The following is a 12,443-nucleotide window of genomic DNA, read 5'->3' as shown; positions in this document are numbered from 1 at the left end:
GGCTTGTTAAGCCCGCCCTGCGAGGTTCCCGGTCAATTAATAAGAAGCGGGTCTGATGACGTCATTTGATGACGCATCATCAGCCGGTTTCTTTATAGGGACAATGTCCAAATTGATTTTGACAGTTGTGCTGTCAGTGTTCTACAGCATTGAAGTGCTGCAAACACTGACAAGCACGGCACAAAGGTGCATGGCTGCACCCAGGCTCTCCCATGACTCTCTCCATATGCTTATGGAGGGCGTCACAGCACGCAGGGAGGTTCTCTTCCCTTCCAATGGGCGGAAGAGACCTCTCTAGGACACCAACACAACCGGGTTGCACATTGCACAGGAGGGCACAACCAGGAATGTCGTCAGGAGGACCAGGCTGCAGTGGCGCAAACCTTTCAATGATCTCAGTAGATCATGAAGCATTAGTACAAAGCCACACTCAACCTCATCCTGCTGTGCCACTCATCACATCCACATCACTCTGCCTTCCCTACCCTACTCCTGCACATCCTTACTCACACCAACTTACCTTGCACCTCCACCTATCCCTCTCTATCTACATTATCACTTCCCTGTAGTGTATGTACCTTTAAGAGAGAACTACTTTTACAGCTTCTGTATGCTGTAGTACCGGCAGTGACCACACCTGTATATAAGCCCCGAGCAGGGATATGTACTGTTAGTTTTTAGACTACCCTCATCCAGTAAACACCTGTGGATTGTTGATCTGCAGTCTCCGTCTATTTATTGAAGAACACCATACCTTAAGATTCACGGATTTAACAGTGGCGACGAGGTCGATTCGAACCTACCTGCAACTCTGCATTTCCTCCCAGGGATTCGCTCCTGGAGGACAGTGGAAGAAAGTCGAGGCCAGAAGCACAGGCGTCGACCACGAGCAACCGCCCAGTCATCCGGCAGAGAGTGAGCATCGCAGGGGAGGCTGTTGAGAGCTGGGCTTGGTTCTCCAGCCACGACGATCCAGCAACAGGCTGGCAACAGGTACAGCGCAGACCCTTCCCGGACAGCGGCGGCTGGAGCCGACCGACGGCACAGAAAAGGCCGAGCAGCGTCGACGGGGTAAGAGAGAAGGTAAAGCACACAGGGTGCAGCCGGGGGTTGAAGACCGAGCGGCGTCGACGGAAAACAAAAAGAGAGAGAGGGTAAAGCATAGCCGGGGTTCAGGACCGAGCGGCGGCAACGAGCGAGGCGCACAGGAGAACGCGCAGAGTGCAGCCAGGGCTCAAGGGCTGAGCAGCGTCCGCGGGGGAAGAAAGGAAGCGTGGGAGACGCCATTTGAGCTGCGGAGAAGAAGGGAGAGCGCGGGAGACGCCATTTTTGAAGCCGCAGCAGAGAAGAAGGGCAAGCGCGGGAAGAAAGGGAAGTGCGGGAGATGCCATTTTGAGCCAACAGAGAAGAAGGGAGAGCGCGGGAGACGCCATTTTTGCCAGTCTAACCACACCCAGGGATGCCGAAGAGTGGCAGTGTCACAGCATTCGACAATGAAGTTGAAGATTGGGCGACATATGTGGAACGCATTGAGGTGTACTGCAAGGTGAATGAAGTGCCAGATGCCAGGAAAGCACTGGTTTTGTTGAATTCCATGGGTGCAAAAACGTATGGCTTACTGCGAAACCTAGTAACCCCAGAGAAGCCAGTGGATAAGGATTTCGAAAGCACAGTGGAAATCCTACAGGACCACTTAAACCCCACACCGCTGCTGATAGCAGAAAGATTTAAGTTTCACAAAAGGAACCAGCATAAAGACGAAAGTAATGCTGAGTAATTAACGGAACTGCTCAAGCTATCGAAACACTGCCAGTTTGGAATGGGACTAGCAGATACGTTAAGGGACAAGTTTGTGTGTGGGCTTCAAAGTGAAGGAACCCAGAAACGGCTTCTAGCAGAAAAGGATCTTACGCTGGACAAGGCTTTCAGCATGGCAGTATCACACGAAGCAGCCGCACGGGGCGCTGCAGAGATACAACGGAGACCGCAAGAATATGGCACCAATGAAATGTCATATGGAGCAGGGAAGTGTTATCGCTGCGGCAGAAGAACACACGACCAGAAGGATTGTTGGTTCAAGGACCAAGTGTGCAGGCAGTGTGGAAAAGCAGGACACATAGCAAGAGTCTGCAGGTCGGGGAAGAAAACCAGCAGCAAGAAATCTCCACAGGAGATGTACAAAAAGGTACGTAAGGTGATGGACAGTAGTTCAGACGAACAGAAAACTGATACAGACTCCGGAAGCAAGGAGCTGGGTTGTCTGAAACTACATAATGTAATCAAAATGGAGGATCACCAGACTATCTGGGTCACGCTCAAGATAGACGGAGTCCAAGTGAAAATGGAATTGGACACAGGATCAGTCCTAACAGTCATAAACCGAAGGGACTACAAGCGGCTATTCTCACATATACCCTTGAGAGATACAGAGATTGTCTTGAAGACATACACGGGGCAAAAAGTCTACCCCAAAGGAAAAATAAGGGTGAACGTGATATACAACGGCCAGGAAACACCAAAAATGGACCTATATGTATTGCCAGATGGAGGACCACCACTACTAGGACGTGAATGGATCCGGAAGATACAGTTAGATTGGCATTCCATACAGGCACTGACGGTAGAGGCCAAAAAGGATGACGACGTCACACCTGGACGACTGTCAAAAATGCTAACTGACGCACAAGAAGTGTTCCAGGAGGGACTCGGAACACTAAAAGGCATAACAGCGACGATTAAAATAGAGGAAAATGCAAGCCCAACATTTTTTAAGGCCAGACCGGTGCCTTATGCGATCCGCCCAGCCGTCGAAGCAGAGCTGGAAGGTTTGGAACGTTCAGGAGTACTGTCCAAAGTGGACTGGAGCGAGTGGGCTACACCCATCGTTCCTGTAATGAAGAGGTCGTTGAGTAATACGCCTGGGGAACCAAAGAAGGTTCGCATCTGTGGGGACTTTAAGGTGACAGTGAGCCCAGTCCTTCACATGGTACAATATCCGCTTCCGCGGATTGAAGATATTTTCGCCTCGCTATCTGGAGGAAAACGCTTCACTAAGATTGATCTGGCCCAGGCGTACCTGCAAATGGAGGTAGAAGAAGCCTCGAAACAATACCTCACGATCAACACTCACAAAGGTCTCTACCAATACAACCGGCTGGTGTTCGGGGTAGCATCAGCTCCGGCTATTTGGCAAAGGGCAATGGATCAAGTCCTGCAAGGGATTCCAGGGACCCAGTGTTATTTGGACGACATCCTGGTCACGGGCGAAAATGATAGTGATCACCTCGCCAACCTGGAGCAGGTGCTCACTAGATTGAAGGAATATGGGCTACGAGCTAATCGCCACAAGTGCGAGTTTTTCCAGAAGCAGATCTCGTATTGTGGCCACGTTATTGATGAAGAGGGGTTACATAAGTCCCCTGAAAAGATTGAGGCAGTAGTCAAGGCTCCAGCACCGGAAAATGTGTCACAACTGAGGTCGTTCCTCGGGCTGGTGAACTACTACCATAAGTTCTTACCAAATTTGTCTACAGTATTACACCCACTGAACACCCTACTGCAAACGGGGGTACCATGGAAGTGGAATGACGAATGTAAACGAGCTTTCCAGAAGTGCAAAGAATTGATCACATCAAAAGAGGTGTTGGCTCATTTCAACCCAGCACTACCAATTCGGTTGGCGTGTGATGCATCACCCTATGGTATTGGAGCGGTGCTGTCGCACAAATTCCCAGACGGGTTGGAGAGGCCAGCAGCCTTTGCGTCTCGCTCACTAACCTCAGCCGAGTGCAACTATGCCCAGATTGACAGGGAGGCCCTCAGCCTAGTACGGGGAGTGAAAAAGTTCAACCATTATCTGCACGGGCAGAAGTTCACCTTGCTGACTGACCACCAACCACTTGTCTCCATCTTTAATCCAAAGAAGGGCGTTCCGGTGTTGACTGCGCAACGGCTACAAAGATGGTCCCTTTTTCTAGGGGCGAACCAATATGAAATAGAGTATAAGGGCATGAAACAGCATGGAAATGCTGATGGGCTATCACGCCTGCCACTGCCTACTGCGGAGGAAGCACCAGCAGTGGACCCTGTCGAAATATTTTATTCGTCTATAATTGAACGCTTGCCAGTAACTAACGCGAATATAGAGAGGGAGGCCCGAAATGACCTGACACTGTCTCGGGTATATGAGTTGACGGTGAAGGGATGGCCAACACATGGCGACTCACTGTTGCCAGCATTCTCATCCAGAAGAGAACAGCTGTCAGTATGCCAGGGGACCTTGATGTGTGGATCCCGAGTGGTAATTCCACCCAAGTTAAGGGAGAGAGTGCTCAATGAGCTTCACGAAGGCCATCTGGGAGGGGTGAAAATGAAAAGCCTCGCTTGGGCCTATGTGTGGTGGCCGGGAATCGATCAACAAATCGAGGACCTAACAAAGAGCTGCTCAGGATGCCAGAATGTCCAAAATGCACCACCACATGTCCCTCTACACCCATGGGAGTGGCCCTCCTCTCCATGGCAATGGGTGCATATTGATTTTGCTGGTCCATTCATGGACTCAATGTTCTTAATAGCAGTGGATGCGCACTCGAAATGGCCTGAGGTGATCAAAATGTCCTCCACCACTATGGAGAAAACGATTGCAGTCCTATGGACCATATTTGCCAGGAACGGCTTGCCAGAGCAGATTTGCTCTGATAACAGACCACAGTTGGTGTCCGAAGAGTTTCGGAAATTTATGAGAAGGAATGGGGTAAGGCATTACACATCCGCCCCGTATCATCCAGCCACAAATGGATTGGCTGAGAGGTTCGTACAAACCTTTAAAAAGGCAGTAAGGGCCATGTGCGATGATGACATTCCACTGCAGCATAAGCCTACAGAAATGCGACACATGCAGTTACCAACCAGACCCCGGCCATGATGTTCTTTAACCGAAGGTTGAGATCTCGTCTGGATTTGCTCCGACCGAATGTACGAAGAAATGTGGAGAATAAGCAATTCCAGCACATCAATGAGAAGCCGACAAGGAGCTTCAATGTAGGACAACCAGTCTTGGCCCGCGACTACCGAACAGAGAAATGGCAACCAGGGACGATATGCACACGGCAGTGGCCACTAATGTACACAGTGGATGTTGGGGAGAACATTGTGAGACGCCATGTCAACCAGATTCTAGCGTCACAGGAACGAGTCAACCCCATGTCTCACGTACCTGGTGATGAACCCAACATCTACCCCAGAAACAGTAGCATCAGAAACTGATGAACTAACCGACGACAGGGGGCCAGAATCGCCTCCGCACCAAGAACAAGACACTCAGGAAAGGCGCTATCCAGAAAGGATCAGGAAGCCACCCCAAAGACTGAATCTATAAATGGACTATTTCAGTTAATGTGCATGTTAAAAGTGTTAACTGTTATTTGAATGTTATGGTACTGTTAATCTAAAAGGGGAGGAATTGTAGTGTATGTGCCTTTAAGAGAGAACTACTTTTACAGCTCCTGTATACTGTAGTACTGGCAGTGACCACACCTGTATATAAGCCCCCAGCAGGGATCTGTACTGTTAGTTTTTAGACTACCCTGATCCAGTAAACACCTGTTGATTGTTGATCTGCAGTCTCCGTCTATTTATTGAAGAACACCATACCTTAAGATTCACGGATTGAACATTCCCCATCTCACTAGCCACCCCTCACACTCACCCTCATCCTTCTGCAAGCATACCAACTAATAACACACAAGGGTAGGCACTTGGATGGTTTAGCCAATGTTCATGTGAAGTTTCTGTTAATGTGCTGTCAAACATTGAAACCTTTATTTTCAACACTTTGCATTCTTGAACAGATTTGTGTGCACCTTTGAAAGTGTCTTAGTGAGTTGCAGTGAATGGTGAGACATAACCTTTCCCCCCCCAATGGTGATGAGTGTGAAAGGAATGGCTTGGACATTGTAGGGATGCTTTATCGTGCTGGTGTGGGGTGGTGCCAACCTGGTCCATCATGTGGCAGCCAGGGTGTACAGTATTAAGTGAAGCTAATCAGGACATGGTGAGGCCATCACTGGCATCCCGGACAGCAATGTCCACGGGTGATGATGCCCTGTGTCCAGTGCAGCATCAGTTGATTGCGGAGAAGGTTGGTGTGGATGTTGGTGCTGCTGGTGTGCCCGGTGATGTTGGTGTTCGGACTGATCGTTTTGGGATTCTGAGGACCAAGGTGAGATTTTTTCAAGGGCATGCTGATGGAATAGATGGCAGGTGAAGTTGAGATGACAGAAGTAATCTGTCAATGTTGAGATAGGTTGTTCCAAGGAGGTGACAGTGGATAGTGTGACGGAATATGCCATATTTCAGAAAGATACACCATAATATGAACAGAATTCTGATATTATTAATACATGGGCCCAGAAATTCGGGTCTCCACGGGTGAGTATGCACGGGGTACTCACCCGTAAGCCCAATGGAAGTGCCGGTTTCCTGCATGCACTGCGCATGCGCGGGAAACCGGCACTTCCGTTCCCCTGAAAGCAGGGGTTAAGAGGTGGAACGCATGCGCAGGAGAGGCTGCGCGTGCGCATCGAACTTAGGTTTTTCTTGCAGGTTTTCCCGGGAGGGTAAGTCTCCAGAAGTTAGACATGTAAAAAGCAGGCATAAGGCCTGCTTTTTACAAGGTAAGTGGTGAATTAATTAAAATTAAAACATTTTTTCCACAGGTTTATTATTTTTAAGTACTTTAAAGCAAGGTAAGTTTATTTTTAGCCCCGTTAGAAAATAAAATTATTTTTTTCAAAAATTTAAATCATTATTTAAAATAGTTATTTCATGTAATTTATAGTTTATTTAAAAAATGTGATTTAAAAAAAAAATTATTTGAAGATTTAGTGCTGTTTTGGGGCCGTAGTATTTATAAGTTTTGACAGCTCTTCCTGTCAATCTTATGAATGGAGCATTCCCTGCTCCGATTGGCTCCCCATGGCCCACGTGATCACAGGGGATGCATCGAACTAACTGTGCCCCTGGGATACGCAAGCACTGCACGCCGGCAGCTGGACCAGGCCCCGGATCGGAATTCCACGGGGCCCACAGCTCAACAGCCAGCGCGCAAGTTAAGTGCAGGTCGGGGGCTTGCACCCGCGGGAAGCCCCTGATCCGAATTTCTGGGCCATGATATACTGGCCTAGAAATTCAGTTGCGTTTGCGCCCAATTAGGGGCGAAAGAGTGGGTTGCGCCGGAAGTTGCGTCGCGCCCGAAATTAGGTGGGCCCTAACATCGGCGTTAGGCGGTAGCGCTGCGCCGGCACCGATGACGTCATCGGTGTGCGCAGTGCCCCGGTACCGCCCGAAACCACGCCGATCCCCATCTTCAGTAGCGGCCGCCTCTTCCGTGGCGGGCGCTAACAACATCGGGAGACCGGGTCCTTACTGCAGCCTTAGCGGCGCAAGTTAAGGTGGAGGTGCGGGGCGGCCGCTTTTTCGGCGGCTGCCTGCCCGCACCTCCTTCCCCGGCCTCCTCCACCCCCCCCCCCCCCCGCGGCATTGCCGGCTGTTTTCCGTTGTGCCGGGCTCTTTTGCCGGCACTTGCAATCAGGGCTCCGGCCGTTGCAGGCACCTCCCCCTTAAGAGAAGGGGGAGGCCTGCAGTACAGCAGCCTGCCGCACCGCATCGGGTGGCGCAGCGGGACCGGGAGCGCTGAAATTCACTTTCAGCGCCCCAAGCGGGGCGGACACATCCTGTACCAGCGCCCGGTTCCGCTTTGGGGCGCTGAAAGTGAATATGGGGCGGGCACAACTGGCTCCGCGGCGGGCGCAAAATTTTCGGCGCAAACGTGCTGGCGGGGCTATACCGAATTTCTAGGCCACTGAGTTTAAAAATCTAAAGCCTCGGAGACACAGGCTGCAAACAGAAAACAGGCTTCTGAGATAAAGATCAGGGCCTAGAAATTGAGTGCCCTTAGCGCCGATTTTGCGGCGCTAGAGGGCCTAGCGCTGCATTTGGCGCCGGCGCCAAAATTGCCTGGGGCCCTTACGCCGCGGTAGACCGGTAGCGCTGCGCCGGCACCGATGACGTCATCGGTGTGCGCAGCGTCCCGGTTGCCATGCCGACGGGCCCCAGCGCCGAAATTCAGTTGCGGCCGCCTCGCCCGTGACAGCCGCAACTAAGACTCTGGCAACAGAGTCTTACGAGTCTTTGCGCCGGCGCATTAAAGGCCCCGCGGCGGCCGGCCGCTTTCCCGCCGGCCGCCTGGCCGCAGCTCCCTCCCCGGACTTCCCCCCCCCCCCCCCCGGAACAGAAGCAAGCCCGGCACTTGTCCGAGGTGCCGGGCTCATTTTTTAAAAGATTTTCGCGGGCCGCGATCGGGTGCAGGCAGCTCCTCCTTAAGGGAAGGAGGAGGCCTGCACTTCCCGAGCCTGCCGCACCGCATCGGGTGCCGCAGCGCCGGAATTGCGGCGCGAAACGGCAGTTAGCGCCGATTTACCGCCGCAAAGACCCTTCAGTAGCGCCGGCAGCCGTTTGGGCGCGGCCCTGCTGAATTTTTGGCGCGCGCAGGGGGACTTAGCGCCGGCACTAACTTCCGGCGCTAAAGCCCTGGCTAAGCCAAAACTCAATTTCTAGGCCCAGTTGTTTAACAAAGTTGTAAACATAAAGGCCTAGAAATTGAGTTTTGGCTTAGCCAGGGCTTTAGCGCCGGAAGTTAGTGCCGGCGCTAAGTCCCCCTGCGCGCGCCAAAAATTCAGCAGGGCCGCGCCCAAACGGCTGCCGGCGCTACTGAAGGGTCTTTGCGGCGGTAAATCGGCGCTAACTGCCGTTTCGCGCCGCAATTCCGGCGCTGCGGCACCCGATGCGGTGCGGCAGGCTCGGGAAGTGCAGGCCTCCTCCTTCCCTTAAGGAGGAGCTGCCTGCACCCGATCGCGGCCCGCGAAAATCTTTTAAAAAATGAGCCCGGCACCTCGGACAAGTGCCGGGCTTGCTTCTGTTCCGGGGGGGGGGGGGGAAGTCCGGGGAGGGAGCTGCGGCCAGGCGGCCGGCGGGGAAAGCGGCCGGCCGCCGTGGGGCCTTTAATGCGCCGGCGCAAAGACTCGTAAGACTCTGTTGCCAGAGTCTTAGTTGCGGCTGTCACGGGCGAGGCGGCCGCAACTGAATTTCGGCGCTGGGGCCCGTCGGCATGTCAACCGGGACGCTGCGCACACCGATGACGTCATCGGTGCCGGCGCAGCGCTACCGGTCTACCGCGGCGTAAGGGCCCCAGGCAATTTCGGCGCCGGCGCCAAATGCAGCGCTAGGCCCTCTAGCGCCGCAAAATCGGCGCTAAGGGCACTCAATTTCTAGGCCAAAAGCTTTGAAATGGGAATTGGTTAAATATACTAAAACAATGACCTTATTGAAATGGCAGTTTGGCGCTTCCGAAAGGTCTGGAGTTTGGAGGGAACACAATGGAAGACCCAGTTTAAGGTGTTATAAGCTAACACGTTGAACAGAAACACAAACATTAAAAAAACCATGTGCCTTTGAAAAGATGACATCAAGTAAAATAAACACCTGCTGGTCAAATAGTTTTTATGTTAAACTTGGAAGACAGGAAACACAATTAAAAATGTGTTGTGTCCGTGTGTTGATAGAGACACTGAAGACAGGAGTTGGTTTCACAGGTGTTTACTAAACAAAGTCTGGAGGGGAACTAACTGATACAACACAATATACAGGCTTATATAGCCGAGTGGCCATTACCGGCATTACAGTACACATGGGGCTCTTAAAAGCACATACACTACAATTCCTCCTCTTTTAGCTAACCAGTACATAATATTTTAAGTAATTATTAATTACATGTTACAAGAAAAATAATATACACATTGCTGCAGTTAATTAATTATAAGTCAGTCTCTCTGGAGGCTTGCTGACTCGGTCCGGATAACGCCTCGGTGGTGTAGTAGTTTCTGGTGGTGTAGTAGGTTCTTTTGGCAAGGCTGATTCGGCTTGAATGCCAGTGTCGGGTTCATCGGGTTCCAGTATCACCGGATCAGAGGTAGATATGGGTATCTCTACTTCATCGTTAGACGTATAGAGTTGTGGTGTAGGTTGTCCCTTTTCGGATGACTCTATGATTTGGTCAGCATGGCGCCTTATTATGCTTTCTCCGATGTCCACGGTATACATCAGTGGTCCTAGTCGTGTGCAGATAGTTCCAGGCTGCCATTTCTCGGTACGGTAGTCCCGGGCCCAAACTTGTTGACCTATCTGGAAGGTTCTAGTTGGCCTTTCATTCATGCCTTGAAATTGCCGGTTCTCCACGTCCCTTCTGATGTTGGGTTTGATCAAATCCAGCCAGCATCTTAGGCTTCTATTGAAGAACATCATGGCGGGAGTTTGGTTTGTAACCATATGTGTTGCATTCCTGTATGCGAACAAGAAGTTATCCACCTTGTGCTGAAGTTTTATGTCTTCATTACCCATGGCCTTTATGGCCTTCTTGAAGGTCTGGACAAACCTTTCAGCCAATCCATTGGTGGCGGGATGGTATGGGGCGGACGTGTAGTGCTTAACCCCATTGTTTTTTTAAGAACTTCCTGAATTCTTTGGACACAAATTGCGGTCCATTATCAGAACAGATCTGTTCTGGCAGCCCATTCCTGGCAAATATGGTCCTTAATACTGTGATGATTTTTTCCGTGGTGGTGGAGGACATCTTTATTACCTCCGGCCACTTGGAGTGTGCATCAACCGCAATTAAGAACATTGAGTCCATAAATGGACCAGCAAAGTCGATGTGTACCCTTTGCCAGGGAGATGAGGGCCACTCCCATGGATGTAAAGGGGCTTGGGGTGGAGCGTTTTGGACCTTCTGGCATCCTAGGCAGCTCTTGGTCATTTCTTCGATGTCTCCATCAATACCTGGCCACCATACAAACGCTCTGGCTAGGTTCTTCATTTTCACTCCACCCAGATGCCCCTCGTGAAGCTCCTTTAGCACTTTATCCTGGAGTTTGGGTGGAATCACCACTCTGGATCCACACATCAAGGTTCCTCGGCACACTGACAGCTGTTCTCTTCTTTGCGAGAATGCTGGCAACAGTGGTTTGCCATGTGCTGGCCACCCCTTCACTGTTAAATAGTAGACTCGTGAGAGAGTCGGGTCATTTCTAGTTTCCCTTTCAATGGCAGAATTTGTTACTGGTAGACATTCGACTATGGTAGAGTGGAAAATCTCCACTGGGTCTCCGGTAGGTGCTTCTTCTACCATTGGCAACGGTAGGCGCGATAACCCGTCAGCATTCCCATGCTGTTTTGATCCTTTGTATTCTATGTTGTATTGGTGTGCCCCTAGAAAAAGGGACCACCTCTGTAGCCTTTGCGCTGTCATAATGGGAACACCCTTTTTAGGGTTGAATATGGAGATGAGTGGTTGATGGTCAGTCAACAAGGTAAATTTTTGTCTGTGTAGGTAATGGTTGAATTTCTTCACTCCCCATACCAGGCTGAGTGCTTCCCTGTCGATTTGGGCATAGTTACGCTCAGCTGAGTTCAATGAGCGTGACGCAAAAGCTATCGGCCGTTCCGAGCCATCAGGGAATTTATGCGATAATACTGCTCCTATGCCGTAAGGGGATGCATCGCACGCCAGTCTGATTGGCAGTGATGGGTTGTAATGAGCCAAAACTTCTTTGGACGTGATTAAGTCTTTGCATTTATGGAAGGCACGTTTACAGTCTTCGCTCCATTTCCAAATTACTCCTGTTTGTAGCAGTTCATTAAGAGGGTGTAGAAGAGTTGATAAGTTCGGTAAAAATTTATGATTGTAATTTATTAATCCCAGGAACGACCTTAATTGTGAAACATTTTCAGGTGCTGGGGCTTTTATGACCGCTTCAATTTTTTCAGGTGACTTATGCAACCCTTCCTTATTAATTATGTGGCCACAATATGATATTTGATTCTGGAAAAATTCGCACTTGGGGTGATTTGCTCATAGGCCCCGTTCTCTCAGCCTAGTGAGCACCTGCTCCAAATTGGCATGGTGCTCGTTGTCGTTTTCTCCTGTTACAAGGATGTCGTCTAGGTAGCATTGAGTTCCCGGAATCCCTTGGAGGACTTGCTCCATAGCTCTTTGCCAGATAGCTGCAGCGGATGCTACTCCGAAAACCAGTCGATTGTACTGGTACAGGCCTTTGTGTGTATTTATCGTGAGATACTTTTTAGAGGCCTCTTCAACCTCCATCTGTAGATATGCCTGTGCCAAGTCAATTTTGGTGAAACGTTTCCCTCCGGATAGTGAGGCGAAAATATCTTCTATCCTCGGAAGGGGATACTGTACCATGTGAAGGACCGGGTTTACAGTCACCTTGAAGTCTCCACAGATGCGAATTTTTCTCTGTTCTTCAGATTTATCATTATTCAACGTTTTCTTCATGACCGGGACGATGGGTGTTGCCCACTCGCTCCAA

The sequence above is a fragment of the Somniosus microcephalus genome, chromosome 1 (assembly GCF_052327205.1).
Source record: "Somniosus microcephalus isolate GS21.2 chromosome 1, FLI_Smic_1.0, whole genome shotgun sequence".
Classification (NCBI taxonomy): domain Eukaryota; kingdom Metazoa; phylum Chordata; class Chondrichthyes; order Squaliformes; family Somniosidae; genus Somniosus; species Somniosus microcephalus.
The sequence above is the reverse complement of the archived record's forward strand: the minus strand, read 5'-3'. Positions refer to the sequence as shown.